Source organism: Dermacentor andersoni, chromosome 2 (assembly GCF_023375885.2).
Source record: "Dermacentor andersoni chromosome 2, qqDerAnde1_hic_scaffold, whole genome shotgun sequence".
Classification (NCBI taxonomy): domain Eukaryota; kingdom Metazoa; phylum Arthropoda; class Arachnida; order Ixodida; family Ixodidae; genus Dermacentor; species Dermacentor andersoni.
In genome coordinates, this window is record NC_092815.1 from 57,301,969 (window position 1) to 57,327,330 (window position 25,362).

The 25,362-nt window shown below is 44.6% G+C and overlaps 1 long non-coding RNA gene and 1 pseudogene across 1 annotated transcript; both read right to left on the reverse strand.

Moving 5' to 3' along the window:
* Positions 1-2,345: 2,345 nt before the first annotated feature.
* Positions 2,346-10,230, reverse strand: LOC129387783 (uncharacterized; annotated as a pseudogene).
* A 1,530-nt stretch (positions 10,231-11,760) lies between these two features.
* LOC140215925 (uncharacterized) lies at positions 11,761-24,558 on the reverse strand. The gene is made up of 2 exons (XR_011892515.1): positions 24,404-24,558; positions 11,761-14,479 (listed from the first exon to the last, which is right to left on the reverse strand). It is a non-coding gene; the product is annotated as an uncharacterized lncRNA (long non-coding RNA).
* Positions 24,559-25,362: the final 804 nt, after the last annotated feature.

Here is a 25,362-nt window from a genome sequence, read left to right on the forward strand (position 1 = left end):
CATGTTTTTATGTACTTCCGCTCAAGGCACTCTGTTTCAGGAGACTGTGCAGCTCCATTTAGACGACTTCAGGGACAACAAACCACGCCTGACATCCAGCACAGCCTTCACGACAGTGTGAACAACTTGCCACAAGGGTGTATGCTGTACAACAACGTTTATGTAAAGTACATAGCACTGTCAGGTCCAGGTATGGCTGCATTAGAGACATCAACAAGAAGTCATGCAAATTATTTGTGGCATGTCTCTAGGCGAAGACGAATAACAGCCTCGAACGTTCGGAGGATACCAAAGCGGGCAACAACGCCAGCTGAGAAAGCTTTGGAAAGTATCACGAGCCCGAACTTCCATGGTGATGCAGCCACACAACATGGAATAAACCATGAAGTAGTGGCACGACTGCAATTTCAAAAGTATTCTGGACTTGTTACTGATCAGCGTGGAATATACGTGTGTAAAGAAAAACCATGGCTGCCTGCAACACCTGATGGAATTATAGAATCTCACTGTGCTATTCTAGACATCAAGTGCCCGTTTACACAGGACTGCAAGCAAGTCATACGGAGTGGGAAGTACGATGTGATAGAAAAGGAAGGGGTACATATCTTAAATAAGAATGGCCCTAGCGGATATTATTCCTGGGTACAGTTCACTATGTTGTGCACTGAGAGGCAGCTCTGTTTTTTGTATGTATGGTCACCAAAATCGGCAATTATCATAGAGGTACCATTTGGCTCAAGTTATGTCACACATGAAATGCCACGGCTTCAAAGGTTATATTTTTGTAAAATGTTTCCATGTTTGCAAGTAATGAAAAGTGAAGGTAAACTTGACCTGTGAGAATATGAGAAAATTGCAGAAATGTGAGGACAGCTGATTTAGCTGCAGTGCTAGAAGTTCTTGAATGTAGAAAATTTTCCCGATTGCTGTGCTACAACATACTGTGCATGAGTGACATTTTGTTGAGTTCTCCTGTATCTTGCTTATGGCTGTGCTCTCGTGCCTTGTTTATTAATCTGTTTCTCTTGCCATTCTTTTTCTTTATGAATCATATGCTTGTGAAACAGACTCACTAAATCATCTCTTAAAGAGACACTTGAAAGCAATATTAAATTTTGAATAAATTACACTTCTATAAACACAAATGAATCTCATAAAGTAAACAGATATATGGACACCAAGAAATAAACAAGCAATGGAGTACACATCACAATGCCGTTCTGATGTTCCTGTACCAGCTTTTCGCTGCACCATGAATTTTAAATGTTTTCTTCGATTAAGTTTTTTATTGATAAAGAAGTGTGACGTTGCATTCTAAACAAACTAAATACTGAAATGACAAGTGTAGCTTTTGCATTGACATAATGATTAAAATAGGAGAAAATAGTCTGAAATGTGTGACGTGGCACTGATGTATCAGCGCTGAGCTCTGGGTATGGAATTAAAGAAATGGAAGTTTGGTCTTAGCTTCCTTTGCTTATAATGAACATTTATGCGTACAAATGAAAGCCGTTTTGAAGGACCGTTCACCAGTCTACACTGATTTAGTGCATTTCTTTAGTGTCCCTTTAACATCTAGTGTGCTTTTGCATATTGTTCTCATTATTTGACCTACCGTTCTGTTGCATTCTAATTCATACTGGAGTAGGCATTTGGGGAGCAAGTCGAACGTTGGTATTTTAGAATGTATGTTCTAATCTAGATGTCTTGCAGAAACATTGCACTGCTCATTTTTCTCTTTGTCTTGTGTCGGTCTGTTGGGGAGCACTTTGGTGGTGATAAATGCTGTATTTGTCTTTATTTGCTCTTGCTTGGAATACTTGAACGTGTGCATAGTACTGTCAAAGCCCTACTACACTAGTCAGTTTTTTATTCACTGTTTCTAATTATATTATGATTTCCTTGCTGCCTCTAAGATGTGAATACTGTCATTGTACTAGTTTGTGAGCTGAAGCAGTTAATATATGTACATACAAAGAGGCAGTTGTAAATACGCCTCACGTTCTGTACAACATTGAAAAGCAAGCGCACTGAACCACGTAATTGCATTTCAGTGGATACCTGGGCACTGCAATATTTCTGGTAATACTGCAGCGGACGCAGCTGCGAATCGAGCGCACAATAACGCAGAGACAACCAATCTTCCCCTATTGCGTAGTGAAGTCCGTCTGATCCTGAGACAGATTTCTTCTCGCCTCAGCAAAACTACCTGGTTTGACCAGCAAACTAAAAACTCGGAGTTATACTCTAAAGACCCATGTATAAACTTATCAATGCCGGAAACTCTAAGAGTCAACAGAAAATTTGAAACATTGGTACACCGGCTGCGTCTTGGTACTGCATTTACGAAACACTTCTTGTACAGAATAAAACGTGTCTCTAGTCCGCAGTGCTCTTGTGGCCATCCAGACGAACATGTGCTTCATCTTCTTCTCGAATGCACGAAATACGATACACAAAGAACGGTACTGCAAGCTAATTTGTTTATATTAGACAGAAGACCATTCACTCTTAAAAAGATACTTAGCCCATTGCCAACTGCGGGCCTTCAGAAAAGAGCACTTCTTGCTCTGAAAAAGTTTTTAGAGGACACCAACATTTTGGGAAAATATTAAGTATCAGATGATCCGAATACGCTAGATGAGTTACATAAACGTTGTTCGTGGTTCATAATTGGTTTATGTGGTGATCGCAACTTTTACGCAATATGTATAATTCTGTTCTGTACTCGCAGTGTATTACATGTGTTGTGTGTTTTGGCTGTTCAAAACATCTGACTTTATATGACAAAACATCTGACTGAACTGACAAAACATCTGACAAAACATCTGACTGAACTAATGAACAGAACTTTACGACTCATGTACTGTTGGACTGTATATTTTTTATTGATCCGGTGTTCTACTGAGTGTTATATTTTGCGTCGCTATTCTTCCTTTTTACGCAAATTTGTTTCGTTTGCCAAGTGACAAGGAGTAGCCGGTACCACCATAAAGGCGCCAACCTCTCCTAACATTCACTTCAATAAAGAAAATGAATACATTTTCATATTATGTATTTTAAACACGTTTTCGTTGCTATGACACTCAAGTACATTTACCAGTTCTTTTATAACCTTTTCTGTGCAGATGTTTCAATAAATTTGTGTTTGTGCTGGTACAGGAGAGCCACATATTTACCAGAGGCATCGGTGGAATAGTTTTTTCCAATATTAGTTGTTTTTTGTGTTCTATGTGCTACAGTGTTGCCCGTGTTTTTATGCTACACTTGTACATAATATGGCCCATTCAATTATTTCATCAATAAACACTGCAAGTTAATAAAGTAACATTTTCATGTGTGCACCATTATGAACTTCTGCAATGTGTTCACTTCTGCGGCTTGAACACTCGTAAAAAGAATTTCCTGGGTTGCACTATTTATTCATACAACTGCTTATATTTCCTGGCTAGTGCGACCATTGGTCTCTGCAATTAGTGGTGCCTTTAAACTACAGAGGCCTGCACACACAAAGATCATACTATGAATTGTGTCTTTGCATTTGATGCTCAATGCAGACTTAAATATTTTGTATGTCTTCATTCTGTTTATGGCTCGCTCCACATGTATTTGTACTGATGCGATGCGCCGAGTTGAGGTAACTTCCTGTTCAGAAAGTTGGCCCTTTCCTGAAATGCATGATAATTCAGTATACATATTAGTGCTGTACTAATGCCCTCATTTCTCAACACAGAAAGGAAAATAATGCGGATACACGAATACAACTAAATTGCAGCACATTAGGTTCCAGATATCCTGGACTCTACATAAGGCCATTTTCACGAATGTTTCTCTTGCTACTCAGCATCGGCAAAAACTGAGCTTCACTGGTAGGCCAATGCGTTTGCACTGTGGCGCACAGGGAAACTGCACAGCATCGATTGAGTATTCTCTTCTGCCTTATAAATAGAACAAAATAATGTGTGCAAGCATGGCCCAAGAGAAACGGCATAGGGAGGACAACTCTTACAAGAATGCCTTAAAATAGATAATATAACTCGAATAATAGGTCTGCCACCTGGCTTGCAATAAAAGATGTTGACAAACTTACCAAGGAGTAATTTCTAGAAAAATGTCAAGTTACATACCTAATTGTGTATTCAATTGGCGAAGCTAGAGCGTTAAGCCCAGCATGTAGCTGCACCGCAAATGCAAATATTTATGACATTTCAGTGGCAGAACACTCTTACGGTTTAGTTTCAGGGAAAGTATATTTCATCAATTTCTTCCACAAGATTGTATGTCTCTTATTATCAATCGTCAACGCAAAGAGCGACAAGAAATGCCATTAGAATAGAATTTCTAATTATCCCAGCCCAAGTTTCCAATTTTTTCACTGTAAGATAACCTTGTTTGCATCTTCCGATTGCACAACCACATTTGACTTTTTTTTTCGGTGCAGAAAAATGGGAGCTTGCTTTTACTATTGTTGCATCATTCATGGGTTTTTCAACCTTGCTCACAATTGTTGATGCAAGAACGTTTCCCTTTGCAAATGCATATATCTGAAATTCACATAAGAGAACAGTGAAGGCTGCTGCGTCTAAATGAGTAGTCCTTAGCTGTTCCAGGTGTGTACAACTAGTACAAACCAGGATGACTGTGATAGTACAGATAGCACACCAAGCCATGCAATGCCGACGTAGAATAGTGTGATACACAAAGGATGGGAAAGAAGTATGACACGAGCGCAGATTAACAACTCTGGTTTATTGCCGGAAACTCGAATATGTAAGTTTTTATACGAGTTTGTGCTATGAAATATACAATAAAAATGAGTCGTTAGTCTGAGCTCGTGTCGTGTTTCTTTGTCCTTCCTTATCACGCTATTGCACATCAGTATGCAGCACCAAATCGGCCAACATTTAGGATCTGTAAGCCTTGGAATGTGGCACTTTGCCACTTGCTCATGCAGCCTAATCCAGTTTACAGAGCATCTCACTTTTGACCTTGACAATTTCCAATGGTGATATGGAAGTCAGCCCTTCATTTCATGTAACAGGCCGACAAACAATAACTGTACATTCTCTCCCATTATTTATACACACAGCCCAATGTAGCATCCGAATAATCACCGAGTGCTGTCATTGGAGTTAGGCAACCACAAGTACAATAGCCAATAGCAAACCATGCATGTTTGATAATCATGCACGGGGTAGCACAAAGACAGCATGTGTTGCCTACTTTAATAGAATAGGTTAATGAATGATGGCAGCTTTTCTCCCCTTTGGTGAATGCTGGCATGTTCAATTTGATTTCCTGGGCTTCCAAGTAGGGGTCCAGAGTGAAGCCCTGTCGGCCATTATCACACCCCTAGGAACAAGGTATTCCTGGACGCCACTCTGTTTTGACAATAAATTTGCCCGAATCACGGCCACCAAATGCACGAGAAATGTACATAATAAGGCCATTTGGAGCAATTACCTCAAGAAATTTTACAGTATTATGAGCTTTGTATGTACTGTAGGTTTGGGCTCGCGGCTTTTGTTTGGTTGGCCTTTCAAGTGCAACCTCTGTGCATTCGAATATGCATGTAGTGGTTTGAAAACCATTTTCTGTGAATGCACTTGGCATAGTGCTCTGAATACGAGATCTCGGGAGCCAAATTACAACAGATTTCATGATCTCTTAAAGTTATTTGAGGACATTCTTGAATATATTGCACACAGAGGATGGTGCAACACAATATCTCGAGGCTAGGTCCCTGTAAAGAAGGCCAAGCCTCAAGCGCATCAATGTTAGAAGCAGCTGGTCTTCTGTGTGAAGTTGTGAAGGCCGCAAAGGTGTCTCTGGATGCACAGTGTGAGCTCCTTAAATATGTCTGGTGATATCCCTGTGTAAAATCATAGGTCGGCTGCAGCCACCTTTTCCGAAAGTGGTGTTTCGATATTGACCAACTTTAAAGGCGCAGAATATGTGTGATGGACAGTTGTCATATCTTCCCACTGTGTGGCTGCGTCCACTTTGCACACCTGGAAATAGTTATAGTTCTGATTAACACAGTCGGAATGCAAGAAAAAAATATACCACTATATAGGAAAGATGGAAGTTTGCATTATGAAATACCAACTGACTAAGCAAAATAATTTGGACTCACAATGAATAATAGAGGCAAGTACTTAGCAAGAAATGCACCACCCGTTTCTTTAAAATCATCACAGTAAGGTCCCTCAACAGGTTTGGGCCGTGCAAGCTAACAAGTGCTGCATGTAGATCCTGTGGGGGAAATCATGCCTGCAAAGCATTAGACAGCTGCATGCATGAAAACAGCTGAAACTTCAAAGACACCTGCACGCCCTTCCTCTTGAGGTAGCCCCGCGTACATCCAGTAGTCAAGGAAACACACTTGTGCCTCTACGTAAGATGCATTGCATGCAACGTTGCAGATTAAGCTACGTGACTTCACTAAGTTGTTCAATGCAGAATGCGACACCAGGAGTGTGCCACAAAGGAAAAAAGAAGGAAACAGGGCTAGTGACATAAACATGCCGCAGCCCCTTGGCTCTGGTATTAGAGAAGGCAGTACAGGAATGTCACTTGCGGACGATAATCTAGGTACAGAAAGAGTCTACGCTGGCAGTGAAACTTGTCTCATAGAATTATGGTAACGGGCTATTTCAAGTTCTTGCATCTCCTCTAATAATGAACCAATTTGAAAAATTATTTCGGTAAGATGCTCCCTAGAGAGACAGTGCCCTACAACTTTGTGTATAACCGGAAATTGCAGTGGGGCCTCGAGAGGGGCCCTTTAAAGTTTGAAGCAATTAGTTTCAAAGCATTCGTAAGGCTGGATTCATTGGGAAAATTTATAGAGACAATGCTGGAGCTTGAGACTCAAATTTGCTTTCTCCATAACTGAATGTTATCCCTACTGCTCACATAATCATCATCAGCAGCAGCAGCCTATTTTATGTCCACTGCAGGACGAAGGCTTCTCCCTGCGATTTCCGTTCAACCCTGTCCTGCGCCAACCGATTCCAACTAGCACCGACAAATTTTCTAATTTCATCGCCCCACCTAGAGATCTGCCGCCCCCGACTGCGCTTCTCTTCTCTTGGCATCCATTCTGTAACCATAATGGTCCATCTAACCTACGCATTACATGACGTGCGCAGCTCCATTTCTGTCCCTTAATGTCAATTAGAATATCTGCTATCTCCGTTTGCTCTCTGATCCACACCGCTCTCTTTCTGTCTCTTAACATTATGCCTAATATTCTTTGTTCTATCACTCTTTGCACGGTTCTTAACTTGTTCTCAAGCTACTTTGTCAGTCTCCAAGTTTCTGCCCCATATGTTAGCAGCGATAAAATGCGCTGATTGTACACCTTTCTTTTCAATGATAATGGTAAGCTTCCACTCAAGATCTGACGTCTGCCGTATGCGCTCCAACCCATTTTTATTCTTCTGTAAATTTCCTTTTCATGATTAGGGTCCCCTGAGAGTAATTGATTGACCTAGGTAAACGCACTCCTTCACAGATTCTAGAGGCTGACTGGCGATCCTGAACTATTCTTCCCTTTCCCGGCTAATAACATAATTCATTACCTCTTCACATGATGCATCTGCATCTGTTTGTGATAACATGGTACCATCACCAGGCAAAGTTCTAGGCACCTACAAGTACATAATACTGTTATGACAATGTTGTTCAAGGCAGAATTAACTGCTACCTCTTCACATAGACTTATCTCTGGCTGCTTTTGGAAATAGAAGTGTGTTGTCAACAGCAGTTTAAAGTGTCTGCAATTAAGTGATATGCTACACTGCATTGGTGATGTCTGAGACAACTAATCAAGACAAATATGAACGATGTGAACTTCTCATTTGCTGCTGTCTACTTCTTGCCTAATGGGAAAAAAATACAGCAAGATTTCTATACGGCTATGTGGGCTGTTCAACAAAACTACCATCCCTTCACATTTTTCACCCAGGACACTTAAAACCAATAACTGTTGCTACCGTTGCGAAAATAACCTAGGGACCATTGCTACCACTGTGAAAATAACGTTGGGACATAGACTTCAGTGGACCACGTTTGATTTTCCCAGCAGAACTGCTGCAAGTTCGGCTGCGGCGCAACTCTTTGACCAGATTCAGAAAGTAGATGCGGCTCTCTGCAAGGTAGGGGCAAGGCATTGACATGATGTTTAGAACAAGTTTAAAATGTCGCAAGCACCCATAAAACTGCACTTTTTTGTCTCAGTGTTTCTTTTTATCCACTTCCTTTGTATGACACACTTAGTCTCCTTCAAGTGTTATACTCAGGCTGCATCATTTTGACTTGCCTAATTGTCACCTAGTGAAGGTTCCACACTTTCATCCGAGACACCATCCAATTGTGGCGGCAGATAAAAAGAAAGATGCATTAGCAATGAAGAGTCTACTTTTGACTGCTATTTTTATGTCGAAACAGGGCTTTGCAGCACCAACTTCATCCTACACATCCGCATCCATGCTGTGGTGCAGCATGATGGGAAACCGCAGTGCAAAACCAGTATTAGAAAACCATAGACAATTACTGACATGCTGGGTAGTAAGAATAACCTTCAATGCACCTGCAGACGCAACAGAAATGTCAAAAATGGTACATTGTTGAGGTTGAAAGAACCTAGGCAAGGGTAAAAAATATAATTCGCTGATATCTTTTATGTTACCCTATTATATTTAAAAGGTAGGAAAAATTTATGTTATGCATTTCTGAACCATAGCCTACTGGGTTCTGAGGTAAAGACACATGCACCACTGCGTTTCGAGGGTTGCTCGTTGGCTCTCTGTAGCAGTCTTAAATGTTAAGTGCAGGATTAAATAAAAATAAAGAATGTAGACTGACTAAATTACAGTAATAAACAACCAATAAGATGAATTTACAGCAGGCATTATCTTAGAAAATCAATGAAAAAGACGATGAATGGATTGCTCAGGCTAAGCGACTTTCTATCGCTTCAAAAGACTGTAAATATGTGATAATTCAAAACGATATCTTTATTCATGTCAATGATTGTGAATTCATTACCCGCTGCTGTTAATAGACTTCTTCAAATTGTGTTGAATGCAATAGGATCGATTTTGAGCATACGAAAGTTTGTATGAAAAACAGGAGTTGTAACCCACAACATTTTTTTAATGTGATGAAATAACGCTTTGCACTGTGACGGTGTACCTATTCTAAGTCACCTGCTGTGGCGCAAGTGGTGGTGGCAAATGGCATGGCAACTTGGATGAGTGATGTAATGGAGACGATTGCATAAACTGAAGGCTGCACAACAACAACATGTAAAAACCGGTACATTTGTTTTTTGTTTACTAATGCTAGAACACAAAATAAATTTACTTTAGCACTATTTATTTTGGGCCTTAGATCAAAGCATAAGCGAAAGAAATGCTTTTCTAGAGTAAATGTGTTACAGCTGCTAAACAAGCTGTTCCTTGCAGCATGGGCGTGTGCCAGCTGTATAAATTTACAAAAAATTAAATTCTGGAGTTTTACATACCCAAACAAAAATATGGTTATGGGGCATGCCGTAGTGGGGGACTTCAGATTAATTTTGAACACCTGGGGCTCTTTAATGTGCCTCCATAACTTTGCGACGTTCCAATTAATGTAACGTACACAATGGTCGGTGCTATTAACTTACTTGCGCGCATGCTTGTACTGTTGCACATGAGATTACTTGCATAAACAATATGTGCGCATGGCTCCAACTGTGCAGACTCCACTTCATTTGTAGAAAGCTAAGGAAAAGAAAAAAATCGGCGAAGGCAAACATCAAGATCACACAGTATGAAAACGCACTGTCAAAAAGAGAATAACGGCTCTAACGCTCTTTTACGTGTAGTCATCGAAGAGTACTAAACAAAAGAGCTCACGCAATAGCAGCATCGGCGAAAAAAGGTTGTTTTACATGTGAGCGCTGTACACGCCTGAAAAGATATCGCGCTCAAAACAAAGCGCAGCACTTCCTCATAAACAGACCGGCAAAATAATTTTGACACGTACCCTTCGTCTCTTCGTAGGCACGAAGTCGCCTCTCACTATGCGTCATCGCCCGACTTTGACCTGCGCAAGATATGACTGTCACTTGCGACTGTTTCTTCGAGAAGCAGCGTTCTCGCTTGACTAGCTGCACGTTACGTAGTACATACATACCTTCCTCTCATAGCCGATGCTCCTCATCAGTGTCGGGTTCATGTCGGTACGTTCGCCAGAAACGAAGCGTACCGAGCATACCCGCGAACTGTCGGACGGTAGGAAGTTCCTCCTGCTGACGCTTGAAATCCACAAACGCCGATGCTCTGGGTCAGCAGGAAAACGATGAAACTTGAAGAGTTCGCAACCACAAACACGCCGTGGCTGTTGACGCACGTCGCACGTTTGTTCAGCCAACAGCTTCCTCTTTCTATAGTTATTCGTACAGCCGACGATAACGCAGTGGTTCCCCGATGACCTGGTGTTAGCTGATATCGCTTCAATATTCCGCAGGATGCTCTAAATCAATGAACTGGGCCCTATAACGTAAAACTATTCCAATATGTTTTTATTCCAATCTCCTGATGTGAAATTTGCGTAACCACCGACGCAAGCACCGGGCGGTCACCCGCAGGGTTGTCTGAACAGACCAATCGAACGCTCTCCTCGTTCATAGGAGGTCACTTTTGTTTGCTTGAAAAGCAAATAACATTGCCTACACTGAGTGGCTTGTCGTATCTAATTGGTTGACAAGAGGGAAGGAGAACGCTCAAGTGGAGAGGGATTCGCTGGGGCAGAGCCAGTGCACTGAAAATTGATAACCGCATGAAGAGGGTGGTGCCGGCGTCTGCGATTGGTGGGCTTTCCCTTACTTAGCTTGTGGTGGCTTGTCGAAAATCGCGGCGGCATGCAACGGAAGCTTAAGAATGACGTTAAAACTGACCCTCAGCAAAGAAGAATTGGCAGAATGAGGTGGTAAACGTGCCGAAAGTGCTCGAAAACCTTAAACAGCCACGCATGAAGTTTTATTATACGCAAATACACCCATGCTCTCCGGCAGGTGCGAGTAGCCAGCGTGTCAGCGATCGGCGGCAGCCATCTTTTATTCCTTTTGCAACGGGGCAGCCTGCGGCTATTCCGAAGGAAATTCAGTTTTGTTCGGCATATTAATGCATCTTTATCGCATGCACGTCACTTTGACGCGGTGAGTTAGTGCGGTTTTGTGACGTGGCGTGACAGCCAGGTGAAGTGGGTGCAGCCCGAAAACTTTTTACCAATAGCCGAGGGCTAATGGCGAAAAGGGGTCGAATCAGAAATAACTGTTTTTCTTTTTTCTGCCAAATCATGCATAATCAGTGTGTACACATCATATCAGATGGGGAGCTATCGCGGTTTTCGTGACGTCACGTGACAGACAGGTGAAGTGGGAGTCGTCGAAAAAAGTTTTTGACCAATCGTTGGGGGCTGATAGCAGAATTGGAATAGAAAAGTTTGGAACAGTTTTACGTTATAGCGCCCCTGTTCACATTCAGGCAGCAGCACATGCATACCGTACCCTAACCACACCAATTCGCCCAAGCCAGAAAGGATGAAAGGCGCGTGTTGCCAGACTTTTCTCCTTGCCCGATGAAACGATCTATACGTGGCGTTGCACATGACCTTGCATGACAAAAGCGTACACGTAAGCGCACAGATATCCTTCGCATAGCTCAGAGATAAGCACACGCAAATGCATAAACACAGACATAGACGCAGGTTTCAATGTTTTTTATAACTTCGAGGCAGCTTAGTTCCCTCCGATATTGAAACATGACATTAAATGGGCGTTTTTCTTCTTTTTTTAAGTGCTTATTTCTTCTTTTCTTTCGTAGCTGCCAATGGCTCTAGAGGATGCCATAGAAAATATGAGCTCATCATGATTTCCCCCCCCCCCCCCACCAAAAGTAAGAACTATTCATTTTTCACTGAGATGAGGGACATCTTCGAGCGACGGTTGCAGGTGTGAACAGTCTACGAAACATCTCCTCTGCAGCTGTCTCCGCTATGATTACCAGCGCCTTCGACTCCGCACCATGTTAGATCGCCTGGAATGAAGATCATTCATGGCGACAAAAGTACCTAGTCGGTGGCCACGTTCCTCACAGACCCAGAAAGTGACGCGTGCCTTATTATTGCAGTTCCTGAAGTCGACAGGGCTCACTGAGCAACTCTACTTTCAATGTGCATCTCCGGACGAAGCGGCGCATTGTACTCAGTGTGTTCTATCCTTTATTTTAGTCTTCAATCCCCTTTTCCTTCGTAGGGTAGAAAACAGGACGTGCGTCTATATAACCTCCCTGCCTTTCCACACCTTCTCCTTTCTGCAACTATGCACTGTACTGTTAGAGTGTGCTGAACTGGGATGGTTGGTGGGCATTCTTAGAAGGTAATTGAACAGCGCTTCAGAAAGGACCAAGTAAAGACGACGTGTCTCCAGCGCAGTGTCTGTCGTCTGTACTTTGTGATTTTACATGGCGGTACCTAGGCTCTAATTGCATATGCAGATTTGTTTTGTTTTCTTTAGGCAGGGATCTTCACGGGTTGTATCCCATTTACAGGATCATGCGCGCCGCTCGTAAAAACTACCAATCTTGAACTCTACGATGTCCTTGTCGCACCGGCCCCTCAGGGAAGAGCGACACGACTTGCAGTGCCAACAACACGAACATTGATTCCACGCGCTGCAAATTATTCTCCACAGTCTTACATGGTCGTTGAATCCGAAAAACACGTAGGCACCCGGAAGGCCTCCGAGCAATTCACTTAATATATATGCCGACTTGTAGGCTAGCATTGCCAACGGATTCCTTTTTATGCCTGGGGCAAAGAACGGCAGAGAAAGTACGACACGGAACATACCAGTAGCACACATGACAAACGCCAGTTTGACAAACAAAAAAAGCCGGGACGGGCTTCCGGTTGTCTGTTGTACCTCGACTTCGTTCGGCGCCTCCCTGCATTTTCTGACATGTACGACTACGTGCGCGTAAAAACACAGCTCTGCCACGAAAGCTACTATCGGTGTTACAACTGAAGTCACGTGAAGCGGTTGGCCCTCCATAAATTTAAAGAAGGTGATGTTACCAGATCCGCACTGTGAGAGGTATGACAAGGCAAATAGCACGAAAGGTGCGCTCCAAGCGAAAGCGCCATAAATGACCAACGTTTTACTGCGTCTCGACGCCCGCTTCGGTGCGGTTAACGCCCTCCATAAGTCGAACGATACAACCAAAGTCCAAAGGAAAGAGGACTGCGTAAAGTACAGCACAAGCAAAAATGACATCTCGTGGGCTATAAAGCTTACGTTGTTAAATAAATACAACAAAGCATATCCTATGATGTGGCCTGCTAGTAATGTTAATGCGTAGCACAGGGTACACCGGGATATGAAACACCGCGGTGATCTGTCAAGAGCGTACACAAATACTTTAAGAAGAAGAAATACAACTGATGTAGCCCCTGCGACGCCGTCAGTATACGCAGAAAATTTTCTAAGCACCCGGTATGCAGCTGCATATGAATTATTTTTGAAAATCGAAAGCGTAACCACTCGATCACCCTCCCCAACGACCGTGGTTTCCGTCGAACGACATTCGACGTTCGAAAAGATGGCGTAAAGGCATATGTCACAGAACTTCTCGGTTGTGGCCATCCGTGTTTCGTCTGCAGTCGAATTATGCGGCTGTTCGAAGACTCGGCACACGAACTTGGTGGTTCCTGAATTCCACTTCGCTCTTACGTCAGTAAGGTTCGCCGAACTGCAGTGGGGCGGTGTGAATTTAGAGTAAGCCGCGTAAAGCGAGTTAAACTGAAGTGATTTCTTCTCCGAATACATGCGTTTCCAATCGATCAAAGTTTTCGTGTCACGGTTACAAACGGCACATTGCCTGTTTTTGTACGTTACGTCCGAACCCTTACTCGTGACTAGCTGGACATTTTCGGTGCTGGTCGAATTGCCTGTCGCGTCGTCGGCTTCACAGTAGCGACGGGCATCGTCTTGCGGCCAGTCATCGCTGCAGCTCGAAACTGCAGCATACGTGCGCAAAATGCCTGTGCGGTGAAGATCGGCCGCCACGCATGACACACGTGGCACGTGCAGTGCTGAGGCTCGGTTGTGCTCAATCAGTGCCTCGCTGGAGTCGGTACTGAAACACGAGCTGTTGATGCCGCTGCAGCTAAGTCTGCATAGACACGTCTCCGAATAGATCCCTCGGCAAACCTCACTGAAACACGTCACCGGCTCTTTAGTGCACTCAAGTAGTTCTCGAGATCCTTTCTCACTGATGTTTGTCTCGTCTTGTGGCCGCACAGAGTTCCTCATAGAAACGAGGCATGTTCTTTCAGCACAGGCTATCGAAACGCAGAAAAGCATTCCAAGAGCCCAAGTCCAGGCGTTTGCCAACATCCTCCTTTCCATGCTGATTATTTGTTTCTGAAAGGAGAAGATACTTGCTTAATTAACAAGGAACTCATTTACTTCCAGAAGAAATGTTTTGTCAAGGTGGACGACAGCAAGGTAAGCAAACAGAAAAGGCAAATTCGATAAAAACAGAACTCTTATCCTTATTATTACAGAAACAAAAGCTTGATGCTTTCAAACAAGAGTTAACGCAGCACGATTGCTCTCCTGTCTTAAATAAGAGTGATGTGAATGAGGCATATAATGAATTGATGACTCTGTTTGTTAATATTTATGCCAATTACATTCCTCTTTAAAAAATGAGAATGACTAGAGAGTACTTGACCATTATCAAACGTGAAAATTACAAGTATCACACATTTCTACCCACACGCTCTAAATTGGACATGAAAGAATTTTGAGTTTATAGAAACGGAATTAATGCTGAACTTAAGCGTGCGAAACGGGCGTCTGAGAAACTTTCCATGAGAAGTTTTTCTCAACCGCTACTCGACATCGCCCTGATATGGCATGAAAAATAACAACGCTTTTGGCCGTCAAAACAAAATGAGCGTCCCAAATAACATATTGCCTAATGGTAATAAATTAAGCAGTAATAAACTTTAAATCAATTTATGGTACACTTCGTTAGTGCAGGCATCCTTTTTTGTTCTATCCAAGTGACAGCCAGTACAACTGTATGTAAAAATATAATCAAAGAAAGTATTTTCTTTCAGCTTAGGGACAAACATGCATACTGAGTGATGCATACTAAGTGATGCATACTGAGCAGTTTTAATGCGCTACAAAACAGCAAGCAATGAAGTACGCAAGATTTTCAGCAGTCGTTAGGGTGGCAGTCGTACTTCGTCAAATAATTACAGGTCAATTTCAGTATTACCAGTGTTTTCATAAGGACTTGAAAAGATTATATACTGTCATCTGTTCAAATATTTCAAAACTACGTTGATGTCAGAACAACTGGCCAGTATAGATTTAGAAACGATCTATTGAAAGCCTTGCTTTCAATAGAAGAATACATGGCACAGAACATAGAGAAGAATATACTTACGCATTCACTGTTCTTGATTTCAGCAAGGCATTTGACTGTCATAATCACATTATATTACCGTATAAATTGGAGTCTTATGGAAAACGTGACGGTTGTTTATCTTTGCTTAAATGTTATCTGAATGACAGATTCCAGGTTGAGCATTTAAGTGGTCACATGTCATCCTTCTTAATAAACAGATTTGGCGTACCGCAAGGTAGTGGGCTAGGTGCACTTTTGTTTACTATATATACCTTAATAATGTAGAACTCTAATGAGCAATTTATAATGTATGCTGAAGACAGCAGTGTCTTATTTTCTGGCGACGATGCAAACCGCATATCATTAGAGTACTATGAACATCTTGCCAGACTATCTACATGGTCTAAGGCAAATCAAATTACCATTAAACGGCTCAAGACAAAGGTTATATTTCGTTCCAGGAACAAATTAGTCAGATTAACCAACACTTTCACGTTTGGAGGCCAAGAAAAAGAGGTTTTTGATAGCCATAAATTTATTGGCTTGTGTTTCATTTCCGCCCTGACTTGGGACGTACGTGTCAATTACCTCTGCAGGAAGCTTTCCCCTCTGACTGAGCTGGTATCACGTTGCCACACTATGCTTTCGCTAGCGGCTAAACTACAAATTTATAAGGTATTCTTTAACTCACACTTGCATTGCTGTGCACTGCTGTCATAACATAAACAAACATTCTTTTGCGCCAGAAGGTAATTCGCTACGTCTGAAAGAACATGTATTGAAGCACAAGAGATGCGTTTAGAAATATATAATATTATTCGTATTGACAGGTTATATACGTTTTGTTTATTGCATACTATTACAATTTTCTCTTCATACGTAAGAAATCTTATAACGCATACGGTTTTTTTTTTATACTGATGCCAACTAATTGCGAATGCAATAAATACTGCGACATGGCTAATTCCGGACTTCCGAACATGTTCAGACTATCAGTCGCCAACACACAACCTCCCCTTTGCTCCGCTTAAACACAGAGAGGACGACCACTGCAATGGAAATAGTTGCGGTCATACTTCGTTAATCTCTGACGCGCCCCGCTCATCTTTTTGTAAATGTATTGTATAACAGTAGAAATTAATGTTCAGTAGTGAATTTCACTTCACTTATCATTGATGTTCCTTTCCTGTTTTGTCAAGCTGTATATAATATCGAACCTGGTTCTACTGTGATGTGCTTAGGTCGGTATTTCAAATATTAACAACTTCATTTTATGTTGTCATATTCTGGTCTGACTGAGAACAATGATAAAATGTCTTATTCATTCTTTTTTAAGCTGCATTCATATTTTCAGGAATTTCGGGTGCGCACTTGCTTTTAGCTGTTGCTATATTCTGCTGTTTGAATTGTGCGCACAATTAATTTGAATTGTTCTTTCCTTGGGGAAGAAGAAGAGGTGCCGAGCAGTGCAGACGTATCCACGTCGGCTCCCGCGTTCTTAAATATTTTTGGGCGTCTTTCCAAGAAGAAGCCTGGATATATATACCTCATCGGAACCGCCAAGTTTCAAGGAATCCACCGATGCCAGAGTTTTATCGGTGGGTGGACTTTTCGTCATATTCTGAGGCTCTTGCTCTACGATCACGCCGACGAGGGAGCTAGCCCTAACGGGCACAGCCTGCTCTCGGCGCGGCGGTGCAAGCAGGCCTGCCTGTAGAGGCAGTCCCACGCTCGCGTTTTCCCGTCTCTGTGCGCGACTGAAGCGACGACACGTGCGTTCATCGAAAGCGACGCAATGCCCGAAGTCGTAACTGTGGAAGGCATGGACGTAACCCAAGAAGATCTCAACGGTGCGGGGTGGATCACTGCCCTCAGCAACCGTAAAAAGCAGGAGACGAAGAGGCCGCCATTACGAGATGGCCAACGTGGTACCGTGAACAAGACGGCTGGCTACCGCACTGCCAAGGGACCGGCTAAAAGTCTGTTGTCGCAAGTAACGGTAGCTTCGCGACTTCCGAAGCTCCCGAAGGAACATATCAAGGTTATCGTGCGCCCCAAGGGAGGCCTCGACGTATCAAAAGCCGACGTAGTACTGCTCGCTCAAGCCCTGGCCATGGCGGCGGCCCTGCCTGAACATCAAACGAAGGAAGACACCGTGTGCCCAAACAAGGTACAGAATATTTTAATCATCGCCACTCCGCACGCCTCTAATGCGAGGGCCTATGCGAGACTAAATAAGATCCATACCAAGTACGGCGCCTACGAAGTCTCGGCGTACGTCGCCGCCCCCGAAGATACGTGCAAAGGCGTAATAAGGCACATCGACCCCTGTCACGATGAAGGCACGCTTAGAAACATGATTGTGAATGAAAGAAATCCCACGGCACTAGAAGCCAGACGAATCAAGGACTCGCACGTAGTCGTGATTTTATTCAGAGGCATGCGCGTGCCCAACCACGTGATCTGCGGCACAGCCTTGTTGCCATGTTCTTTATACCGACGCCAAGTCGACGTTTGCCATGCTTGCGGCCACGTAGGCCACCGTGCCGACGTTTGCATCAGCAGCGAGGAAGAGAGAGGTAAATGTCGCGGTTGCGGAAAAGCAAAATCGGACAACGAAGAACATCAATGCACCCCCAAGTGCGAGGCGTGCGGCGGGCCCCACGTCACCGGAGACCGAACCTGCAAAAAGCGCTATCAAATCCCATACATCGTACGATGCCGACGCCGAAGACGCCGACAAAGAGCAAGGAAGGCACAACTGGACGAAGAATCTGACGTCACCGAAGTAATTGGCGACATCTCGTCGGCTGCACCAGCTGCGCGGAGCGGTTCCATCCTAGGTACCCGATCTCTATCCGGAGGGCGCTCACGCTCGAGAAGAAGAGAACCCAAACCGAGGCAAGGCTCCTCCAGATCGAGATCCCGGTCTCGCTCCCAGTCCGTCAAGCGGGCCACGTGGGCTGACAAGGTCAAGGGAGCGAAACAGCCGTCTGGGAAGAAGAACGCATCAAGCAGAGAAACGACAGGTGAGGCACAGCCAGAGCATAGGATCGATCCCCGTATCCAAGCGCTCGAAGCAGAAAATAGGGAACTTAGACGCGAGCTCGCAGAGCTTAAGGAATCTTTTAACAGCATGAAAGGAAACCTTATAAACCGGCATGAGGTTAACAACAGTAACCCAGGCCCGTTAGCCGGGCAGTCGAAACGCAAGGCGCCCAACCCGGAACCCTTTAGCGACACAGAGGAGGAAGAAGAGGGTGACATAACCGAGGTCAACGAGACCCCGTCCGCCGCCTCGGCTTCCCCCGTCAAAAACGAGGGTAAACTGGAAAAGACCCTGAGTAGGATTATGGAAATGCTCTCCGCCATAGAGTCGAGAGTAACGCTATTAGAAAGACCTAGGGCTTAGCCCAAAAGTAGACAAACAATACCTACTGAACCGCTCCCGACCGGATCAAATACCGACGGGGGCGCCAAAGGTTTCTAAAATTTCACAGTAAACAAGATGGCTATCACAAATAACAATACCGTTAAAATTTGGCAGTGGAACTGCGCTAGCTTCCAGAGGCGCAAGGCTCCGTTAGGTCAGCTCGTCAGATCGGTGACAGACAAGCCACAAGTCATTTTACTGCAGGAGACGCTCGCGGAGAAGGAGATTACTCTGTCGGGGTATCGTGCAGTAGCGTACAAAGGCGAAACGGGGAGAGGCATCGCCGCCTTAGTTAAAAAGAGCGTTTCTTTTGTGGAGCACACCGTTCCAAAATATCGTAGCGGACTAGAAGCACAGCTGATCGAGCTCGTGCCCAGTAGATCGAGCAACGCGAATGTCTTTATTCTTAACGTCTACAGTTCGCCTGCAGATAAGAACAGGGACTTTAATGCACTATTCCATTCCGCAATCAGGACAGCCAGAGACGCGCCCCTCTTAATTGCGGGGGACTTCAACGCTCCGAACACGGAATGGGGATACGGGTTTAACAGCAAGAAGGGCACTAATTTAGCCGCATGTGCAGCCTATTTTAACCTCACGCTTGTAACAGATCCTAGGTTTCCCACTAGAAGGGGTAATTCGGTCAGTCGAGACACAACGCCAGACCTCACATTCTTCCGAAATATCGAGGGCACGTGGGATAATCTCCAAGAGGACTTGGGTAGTGACCACTACGTTCTCGATATCGCGGTGCGGGTCAAACCCAAACCTCCGGTCAAATACGAATACGTCGATTGGGATCTTTTCCGGAAAATTCGAGCCGAAACCGCCCCCTCAAGCGAATCCTACAAAGAACTAATTACCAATCTTAAACAGGCCGTCAAAAACGCGACCAAAGAAATTAGCACAGAACTGGAGGTCCCCAAAATGGACTCGCGGTTAGCGCATCTCCTGGAGGCTAAACACGCTCTTAGAGAGAGGTGGAAAATGCAGAAATTAAATCGCCGACTGCGAGCAAAACTAACATCACTAAACAAGGAAATAGAGTGCTATTCCAAGCAACTGGCCCTGCAACAGTGGGACGAAACGTGCAACGAAACGGACGGTCGCATGAGAAGAGGTAGTAAGTGGAATCTGCTTAAAAGCCTCCTAAACGATAAACAGTCCCGAAATGCGCTAAATCTCGCCGTCGATAGGGTCATACATAAACAGGCCACCTCGGGCCTCACAAACGATGTAATTGTCGACGACCTGGCGCGAACTTACCTACCCGTCAAGGAAGGAGATTCGCAAGGCATAAGCGCGAGAGCGATGTACACGGGGCTACACAGGCCAGAATTAGACGAACCTTTCACGATTTCAGAAATCAGAGACGTACTCTTCAACCTAAATGGAAGATCGGCCCCGGGGCCAGACGGGGTCACCAACAAGCTCCTCCGGAACCTGGACGACAAGGCCATCGAAACCCTAACGGCAGAGATAAACGAGGTGTGGAGCTCGGGGCAGGTCCCGTCGGAATGGCGCACCGCAAAGGTGGTGCTCATCCCCAAACCGGGGAAACCTCCGCACATAAATAACCTGCGTCCCATCTCTCTAACGTCGTGCATTTGCAAAGTGGCAGAACATGCAGTGCACAATCGAATCGTCGAACACGTAGAAAACCACGAACTATTTAGGCATAATCTAATAGGTTTTAGAAAGGGACTCTCGACACAGGACGCAATGCTCCTCCTGAAAAGATCTATATTCGATAACGAGACGCGGGACGTACGAGGTATCATTGCACTCGACCTCGCTAAGGCCTTTGATAGGGTGGCTCATGAACACATCCTGACCGAAATTTCCAATCTCAACCTAGGGAGGAAATTCTTTAATTTCACTCTCTCGTTTCTATCGGAAAGGAAAGCGTTCCTTCGACTGGGCACGATCTCGGGCGGTCCTTACGAACTGGGCAACTGCGGAACCCCTCAGGGCTCGGTCCTATCCCCGCTGCTATTTAATATCGCCATGCATAAACTGTCCGAAAGGCTGGCCGCACTCCCAAAAATAGGACACGCAATTTATGCAGACGATATTACAATCTGGTCCCCGGGGGGATCTCTGGCCGATCTAGAGCAATCTCTCCAGGCGGCCATAGATGTAACGGAAGAATTTCTTACAAACACGGGCCTCAAGCTGTCACCGACCAAATCCGAACTCCTCCTCTACAGACAGTCGAGGCAGGGCGTTAGGAACCTCGAGCCTCTGGAAACGCTGCCAGTCAAAATTACAACACGAGAAGGGCACCCCATTCCGAGGGTGAACTCCATCAAAATTTTAGGACTTCTAATCAACGCCAAAGGCTGTAATGCAGAAGCTCTAAACAAGCTGGGTGCGCAGGCGAAAAACATATTAAGACTCATAACTAGAATAGCAAACAAAAGGGGGGGACTCAAGGAGGACAACCTACTCAGGGTCTTCCAAGCTTTCTTCATCAGTCACATTACTTACACGGCACCGTACCTAAAATGGAGCAAAATTGAAAAGAACAAACTCGACACGCTCATCAGGTCCGGCATCAAAAGAATACTCGGTATCCCACAATCCGCTAGCACAGTAAAACTACTTCAACTCGGAATTCACAATACCACTGACGAATTAATTGAAGCGCAGTTTATTGCACAGATCTCCAGGCTTTCGTCAACTAAGCCGGGAATCAAAATTCTCGATGAAGCTGGTCAACTCCCTATACAGGCACCGCTCGACAGACACCCCCTGTCTAAATTAGCCCGTGAAGGTATAAAGGTTGAGCCCATGCCGAGGAACATCCACCCAATATATAACGAAGGTCGCAGAAGAGCGCGGGCTAGAACCATCCTTCGACGAATCGATCCTTACGGGGCAGACGCATTCTTCGTCGACGCTGCCAAATATGGCAGCGAAGACAGGTTTGCAATCACGGTCGTTGACGCGCGCGGGACACTTATCAGCGCCGCATCAATTTACGCTAAACACGCGAATGAGGCGGAGGAAACCGCGATAGCCTTGGCTCTTCAAGCCGCAAAAGGCCCGGCGACCATTTTCTCCGACTCGCGCACGGCGGTTAGGGCTTTCTCGTCCGCTCTAGTTTGTAAACACGCAGCCGACATCGTCAACAGATCCTTACGTATTACTACGCGAGAAGACATTGGAGGTCATACATTAGCATGGTTCCCGGCGCACGTAAACGATGTAACTAACCAAGCGGGTTGCAACCCTAACGAGCGGGCCAACTGCCTGGCGCGTGAATTCACGAACCGCGCCCGAGATAACGGTCCGGCTCTCCCGCAGGATTGCCCCTTCAAAGATAATCTTACGACCTTTCATGAAATTACATCACATTACAGACAAAGCAGGAGAAAATTCCCTCCCCCCAGCCCGAAACTGAACAGGGCTCAGGCTGTTACTTTCAGACTTTTACAGACGAGATCCTACCTAACCCCTAGAGCGCTGAGTTGGATAGACCCGAACTTTCCGCAATCGTGCTCCAAATGCGGTCACGCGTGCTGCTCCTTCGACCACATGCTCTGGCTGTGCCCGTACAACGCGGGCTCCGACTTTCATAACAAGTCCAAGTGGGACGCCTTGCTGAAGAGCTCGGATTTCACAAACCAACTACAGGCCGTCCAGAGGGCCCGCGACGTCGCGGAGAGTCACCACCTCCCTGTCCCGTCGTGGGCGGAGCCAACAACTTGATCGGGGAGCCTTCGGTCTCCCAATCGAGTTCCTCAGGACACTTAATAAAGTTCTTGTCACTGTCACTGTCACTGTTCTTTCCTTGTTAGGCCTTTTAGTACACGTGCAGCTACTTACCTAGCCTTTAGCCCAATATGATCATCCCACTTGTATACTGGAAAACAAAATTGATTTCATTGAAGTTCATCTTTAATGCATGAATGTGATTTTTCTCTCTAATTAATGGTTACAAAGGTAACTTCATTATGACAGCCAAATAAATAAATAAATAAGATGACTTCACCCTTAGGTCGTCCCGAGAGTTGCACAAAGCTACGAAGAAGGTGGATGACAATTTATCCCCATTCATGACAGTCCATCCCCCAACCATTGCGGGCTTCCGCAGAACTGATTTGCTTGGCTGATTTAAACATTCTTTCTCTCTCCCTTTTCCATCGGTGTACATGTGCTCGTTTTAAGGCATGGAAGCTTTGTTTCAACGTTTTCTCATTGTTGTAGCCTGCGTGAATAATTTCCTTTTCAATACAGTGAGTAAATTCCTAATCTTGCACGTTCGGCGAGGGCTGATGGTATACACATGTAATTCGTGTTGCTGTGCGCTCAACGTTTTGCGCAACAAGGACAGAAGCTTCATGACAAGCTCAGAGCAAGCACTGTGTGTGTGCGTTTTTCTTTATTTTTCTCTCTCACTTTTTCATATGTGCGTCTTTTTTAAAGATATTTCTGTCTCCCCTTACCCCTTCCCCAGTGCTGGGTAGCAAACTGGATATCTATCTTCCGATTAACCTCCCTGCCTTTCTCATCTCTTTTATCTCCCTCTAAGGGCACTGGAAAGCCAGCTCTTCTCACTCGACAATAAACCGTGGCGAATAGGGGGTTGATTTTATTGAAATCCACTCTCATCGGGTGGGATATATACGATCAATGAAGTGAATTGCTTAAATGTTTGTCATCTATATAATTACCAATGACTGACTGTAGAAAGTCAGCGCTGGGAATGCCAGAAGCCTATTAAATGGCTTTAGTTGTTTTCATATGTTATGAAATTACCGCAAGACAAGTTTAGGCGACGGGGTAAAACCGGAGAGTCCAGCTCTCCTTTGGTCTATTTCTATGTAGTTCCACTATGTCAGCTATATTTTCTGGCATTTTCCCGCTGACTTAAGCAATAAGTAATTACACTTAGCGACAAATCTCGGTCATTTAATTATGTCAGTATGTTCTGCACTTTCTGTAAAGGAAGCGACGCAGAGCCGTAGTCAACTGCATAGCAGTAATACGGGAGATGGCAAGAGATAGTGAATTAAACATATCGTTCTCTCTTTGTCCATGATTGCCCGACCAGATACATTATATTCGATCACAAAATCCCCCCAAAACACTTTTTTTTAATGCACCAGTACCTTGCGACCTCTCCAGGGGAAGTACGTTAAAAAAAAAAACATTTTTTTTTAATACGAAGCCATTCGGCAATGCTAGCATATATGGCGAACAAGTTCAACAGGAAGATTAAGTAGCATTTGGAAGCACGAACACAAACAAATGTAACAAAGATTATAAAGATCGTTACGCGGCCATGTTCACAATTGAATTTCTTCGCCACGCACCGCTTGGGAAGGCAACAACGAGCGACTTAGGCGGGAACTAAGCAACAATTGCGTTCACGACAGTGGGCGCTCGAAGGTATGACACAAAAAGTAGTATGATAAATAGGCGGAACTAATTATTTAAAAAAGTGAATATGCTAGTAATTTTCAGTGTAAACAGTCGGACTTACTCGTACGGTGACCCATGCGCTAACGTGCACATGGCAGGCATGGTTGAGAACTGCAAGCACTTCGTGCGTCTCCCCGGTCGGAAGGGCCTGCGCAAGGAACCCGCGCTTACACTTGCAAGCGCGGGTACGTCCCAACAAAACATCTTTCGTGCCAACTGTTGTAGCTTGAAAGGTTCCCTGTCCGCAGTGGTTGGGCAGTGAGCGGAGAGCGCGTAAACACCCCGCGCCACGATCGCGTTCGCTGCACGACCCTCCCCTTCGTTCAGATGGCCGAAACACGAACGCCCGCAGCTGGTTTCGTTCTCGTAACAGAAGTCTCAGGATGGCTCCTGCTGCCATGCATACCTAAGGAGGCCCGCGGGCTGATGATTCTTCTTCCTCAGTTTTTCCCATTCTTCTTTAGTGGCATGAGCCAGTAAAGTAAAACTGCAAGACTTGCAGGCCTTGCAGATCTTGAAGACCCAACAGCTTCTAGTTCTGGAAGCTGCCGCGCAAAAGGGTCGGAAAATTTGAATTTTAAATTGAAGAATCGAGCTTGAAGAATGAAGTTGAATGAAGTTGAAGAATCGGGTTTAATCTCTCATAAAAACAGGCGGGCACGATACTATAGAGCAGCAGATTCCAGGTTTGTTTCATGCGGACGTAATTGTCTTGCTTGGTAACAGGCAAAGTGATATGCAACGCCTGGCTTTGATGTGTGGTCAGGAAGGTGACAATTTAGGGTTACAATTTAGCGTTACAATTTAGCGTTACAAAATCAGGTTTTATGGTATTCAATGAATACCTCGGGTAGAAGAGTAACTTTGCATACAGATCAACGAAGGCGGTATATATGGCGTTATATGGAAACACAGGAAAACTCAATAATAGCAAAGCTCAAGAGAAATGCGGCCATAATGAAACACAGAGCGCTATAGGGGGATACAATAGGTACGAGGTGCTCCGGGGTATGTGTAAAG